This window comes from Nanorana parkeri, unplaced genomic scaffold, assembly GCF_000935625.1.
Source record: "Nanorana parkeri isolate BGI_ZX_2015 unplaced genomic scaffold, ASM93562v1 scaffold469, whole genome shotgun sequence".
In the NCBI taxonomy this organism is placed as follows: domain Eukaryota; kingdom Metazoa; phylum Chordata; class Amphibia; order Anura; family Dicroglossidae; genus Nanorana; species Nanorana parkeri.
The window spans coordinates 594,304-599,766 of NW_017306737.1; the positions used below are offsets into that span (position 1 = coordinate 594,304).

The 5,463-nt window shown below is 47.9% G+C and overlaps 1 protein-coding gene across 1 annotated transcript in view; it reads right to left on the reverse strand.

The window, feature by feature from the left end:
• The window catches only part of LOC108790375 (VPS10 domain-containing receptor SorCS1-like), a 475,033-nt gene that overhangs the window by 36,118 nt on the left and 433,452 nt on the right, over nucleotides 1-5,463 (reverse strand). The gene's annotated exons all lie outside the window — the stretch shown is intronic.

The following is a 5,463-nucleotide window of genomic DNA, read 5'->3' on the forward strand; positions in this document are numbered from 1 at the left end:
ACATCAATACAATAAATATAAAAATCAATCACAGCCATGCCTTGAGATGTAATCTGCCCCCAGGACACAATAAAAACACGAAACAGTCAGAGCCGTGTCTTCACATGTGGTCTGCCCATAAGGACACAATAAATACATTAAAAATTCCTAGCTGTGCCTCCAGGTAAATCATGTACATTACTAAGTTTGTGATTGAGCTACTGGAAAATTATGTTTGATGAAATACTCTAAAATGCCATTTAAGGTGTTTTTTTTTTTTTGACCTCTAGCTCCATCCCTTGCTGCCTTAAATCCCCTTATAGATAGCAGGTAATAAAGGCATGCCGTGCAGCATACTGTTTTTATGCTGCCTCTTACTATAACCCCGCGTTGTGACCTTAATGTGCAGGAAGCTCAGGGAATCGGGCACTTTATTAGCCTTTATTCCTGTGAGGTAAGTAGGAGAAACATCTCACTGACACCTCTCTCGGGGACCAGCAATTAGCATCGCCGGTTGGTTCATGTCCTGTCGTTACATCTCATGTTTGCTGAATGGAGTAGGTCAGATCCTTGGCTGCAGATCAGTATGTAATTCATTTTATATGCACACATATGACTTATAACTCAGATCTCTGCTTGATTAAAAAGTGTGTTGATTAAAAACCCTATAGTATTTGAACACATGGCCTAAGTCTGATTTCTCATATCGGGATATAAATATGGCTCTGAGGATCCGGATCTGCACCCAGGGCCTCTGCAGTGTCTGGCGGTGGCTCTACCTGCTGAGCCACTCTGGAGCCTTGGATAGCTCCTTGCCTGCTCTAATGTGTTTCTGCTGAACCCTGAACCCCTTGCTCCTCCCTTGAACTTCCTATTTAAGCCATGCCTCTGCACTTCCAGTTTGCGAGATTATTGTGCTCCTGCCATTATCTTGCTTCCTTGCTCCTCCTGTGATACAATCTACTCATACTGCCACCCGTGTACCGACCTTTGGCTGCTGATTCACCGACTACTCTCACTGTCTTCTGCTTCATACCTGATACCTTTGGCTACTGACCTCGGCTTGTTCGCTGACTACGCTTCTGCCTGCTCCTCCACTACTACCATCTGCTTGTGTACCAAACTCGGCCTGTTATACTACGAATTGCCTGCTGCTTCAGCTACTGGACTCTGAGCCTGATCCCAGATCGTGACAATGGCATGCCATTGCTGACTTGTTTTAAGAGGTACCAGTTTCTTCACCTTTAACCTCTACTTGGTGAGTCATACTTACATTCTTATCCCTGATCCTGGGACACTGTTAACCCTAACCACAGTCCGCATTTTGGTCAGCCACTTTCCAGGTGGGCGAACCCAAATCATGCCTACTTTATAGATTGATGTCACCCAGACCCCACCTCTAACAAAGTCAGTCCAACCCAAACCCCACCTCTAAATATGCAGCCATGGCCCAAATCCCCGCAATGAAAGCCTTTTTGAGTTACTGAGCATGTGCAGCATTTCAAATAAGGTTGATGCTGTGATACCGGGACATGGCCAAGGACACATCATTGGAGGGCCACGATGAGGGGCTGTCCTGGCAAATTTGGCTGAGGACACACCATTGGCAGGACCTTTATTCACTTTTATCCTCTACCTGGTGAGACAGTGAGCCATAATTACCAACATTCTTCTCCACGATCTGTGGACACTGTTAAATCCTGCCGACAGTCTAAATTCTGTCCACCCACTTTCCGGGTAGGCAAACCCAAATCATGCCTTCTTTACAGATTGACCCCACCTCCAAATATGCTGGGTCCACCCATCACACCTACTTTGCAAAGTTGGTCCCACCAAAGTTGCTGGCAAATCTTGGACACTTGGTATGTATGTTGACCTGCTGCTTTGCAACATAGTGAGTCATTGATTCAGTAGAGGTACCACCCAGTGGTGGCCCCAATCCCTGGAAGTAAAGCCTTTTTGAGTTACTGTGCACGTGCAGTGACTGAGATAAGGTTGCTAATGTAATCCCCAGGCCATGGCTAAGGACACAGCATTGGAAAAACAGAGGGCCAAGAGGAGGGACTGTCCTGGCCAATCTGAGACAAATGGCTTGTATGCTGACCTGCCACTTTGCTACTTAGCGAGTCATTGATCCAGAACAGGTACTGCCCAGTAATGATCCTAATCCCCGCAATTCAAGCCTTTTTGAGTTACTGCGCATGTGCAGTAACTCAAATACGGTTGATGATGTGAACCCCAGGGCATGGCCAAGGACACATCATTGGCAGAACAGTGGACCAAGATGAGGAACTGTGTCGGCAAATCAGGGACAGTCGCCATTTATGGTGATCTGCTGCTTTGCAAATTAGTGAGTCACTGATCCAGAACAGGTACCGCCAAGTGGTGGCCCCAATCCCTGCAATTAAAGGCTGTTTGAGTTACTGCGCCTGTGCAGTACCTCAAATAAGGTTGATGATGTGATCCTGGGACACAGTCAAGATGTGGAACTATCCTGGCAAATCTGGGACAGTTGGCATGTATGCTGACCTGCTGCTTTGCTACTCAGTGAGTCACTCAACAAGTATATAAGTCAGGTGATTATTATTTCAAAAGTCATTTTCAATTTTTTTTTAATTCAATCTGAACCTTTATTAAAACAATCCCTGGTAACCCCACCAGGAAAGCCTTGTTCAGGTACTTCCTGCTATAGCATGACAACTGCCTCCCAATTGTGCTCCTATGTTTTTACCCTGTCACATGCACGGCACGCCCCTGCTGCAGACTAAAAGCAGGGGTGCTGTCACACATTTTACAGGCATGGTAAGGGTGGGGTTTAAATGGCCACAGCAGCCGTTTATTACAAAACATTATAAATAAAATTTATAAATAATAACAACAAAACAACCAATAACTATACTGTATACCAAATTGGTTTCAAGGTCCTTGAGGGCACCGTAACTCTCTCTCTCTATATATATATATACCGACCAGTATCTGCGGGCACATTTTATACCTGAATGCCCCCAGCCGCCATACACCGCCTCGGGGACTTAATAAAATTACCCGCAGACCCACATTGGTCCCTATTACCCGGTCATAACCAGTTGACCTTACCACCACAGAAGGACACCCATACCAACGATGGGTCCCCCCGTCAAGATATGCAAGTACAGACCAATGCCCTCAAGGATGCCAAGCCGCCAAACACAGCTGTGACAAACCACGCAACAACCCCGGCACCCATAACAAGGGCGGGTGGCTGGGAAGTTTGTCTCTTCTTCTGCCGGACACCAACTGAACTCCTGAGACACCTCCTTCCTGACTTCCCTCCAAAGCCCCTCCCGGAAGCCCCTATCCACCAATACGTTAAGTGACCTCCTTCTGAGCCCTTTTCCACTTTTCTTAACCCTTTCCTACCCCTATTTCCCCTTCCCACTCTTGTCATGTAGGCCTTACACTTATTCCTTTCCATTCCATTGCTCCAGGCCTATCTGGATGGCCGGTCCAAGGCTATGAGTGCATGTAGACAGGAAGTGGCTGAAAGAGGCCAGAGAAGGGGTAGAAGGATGAAAAACGGTGAAAACAGTAGCAGTTGTTTATAATACACAGTGCAAAGTACAAAGATGTCTATTTATACATCAGTAAGACTTTCACCAAACATTCTCTGGTGGAGAATCAAGCCCTATAATGTTAAAACGCATGCACCGGGAAGATTCACCTGCAGTGAACTGCTTTATAAATATGCCTAAGTCATCCAGACAGGGTTCACGTCTACTTCAAGGGGTTAAACTGATGAAGCTGACACCGAGGTGTAAAATTGGCTGCTAATGGCTGGATGCCGGGAGCCAGCAGCTTCCCCGCCGCGTTCTCTTCGCAGGCTGCAGGTTTAAATCCTGACCATTTTAATTAGCAGGCAGAATTTAGGTCCAAACACAGCTGGCACCCGGCTCGTGGCAAGGGGCGCCCGTTCCCCAGAGGAGCCGCTCGGGGGAAGGGAGGAGGGGAATAGAAGCCAAGCAAGCGATTTGCCGCACACGCTCACACTAGCTGATTAATTGCCATTGCTAGCCTGGCTGAGCATCCAGGCCGCCTCTGGGTATCGCTGCAGAACAGGGGGGGGTTGCGGCCTCAAGGCTCTCTGCTCCCCGACTTCTCCTCTCTTTAGCGATAGCAAAGACAATTGCGGAAAAGAAAAAGTGTCGAGGAGAGTCTTCCTCCTCCGTCTTATTTCCCCAAAGTCCTTCAATAATGCATAGAGGTGCTTTATGAAATGTTAGGAGGAGAGACGGTCTACAGCAAGTTACAAATCAGCCGCGTGTAAGGGCTAAACAGATGGACGCGGGCTCAGCGGGCCGAAAACGCGCCGCGCACGTAACATGTTTTTTAATCTCTCAACTGGAAGTACGTGACTCCGAAAATAGGCAGATTCCCCTGCTACCACTTCTGCCTTCTACACAAAAGTTTATCGGCTGAGAGATCCAGATTGCCGGCAACGTAACGGGGAAATAACAGCTGCAAGGAAGCAATTCCGAAAAACAAGGGAAAGGGGAGGGGGGGGGCGATTTTTGGGGGGGAAGAAGGAAAGAATTAAAGGGACTTCACTTTCGGACATTGAGGGCCCATTCGCATTTGTACGTTGTGGCAATATGCTTAAAAACACACATTACCACAAGGCATGCCAATATGTTTGTGGTGCTTTGCAGTGCCATTCATTGTACCAACATATGTACTAGGGATGCACCGATACCGGTTTTTTGGTATCGAGTAAACGCACCGATATTTTGCTTTCGGTACTCGCTGATACCGAATACCAGTGCTTCCGCTGGCATGGAGCCAGCTTTCCAGGCAATCAGGAAGCCGGGCGCCGGGTAATGACATGTCGCCCGGCTTTCTGATTACCCGGGAAGCCAGCTCCATGTTGTTTGGCCCGGCTTGATTGTGATTGGGTGGGAAACTGGCTTCCCAGCCAATCAGCATCTAGCCGGCTTAACGTGCAATCAGGAACTCGGGTGGCTAGTAATGACGCACCTCCCGGCTTCCTGATTGGCCAGGAAGCTGGCTCCATGATGATTGGCTGGAAAGCTGGCTTCACAGCCAATCAGCAAGGAGCCTGCTTTCCGGCCAATGAGGGAGCCGGGTCATTACTTGCACGGGAAGCTGGCTGTATGTTCCCCTGCGGGACTGCCGGTCAGAGGAAACCTTCCTCTGACCGGAAATTCCGGTATCAGAGAAGGTATCAGAGCATTTGGGCGAGTACGAGTATCAGTATTGTTGCATCCCTAATATATACCATAGGGGATGATTTATTTGTCCAGTCTTATGCTGGACGAATGCCGTTCGCACATCATTCTCACCACTAGATGGAGCTGAGGAGCACAGAAAATTCCAGTTCTCCTTGGCTCCATCTAGTGGCGAGAATGATGTGCAGCGGGCATGTGGCCAGCATATGATTCATAAATACTCCCTATGGGTTATGGTTTTTTAAAAAGCTTCATGGGAGGT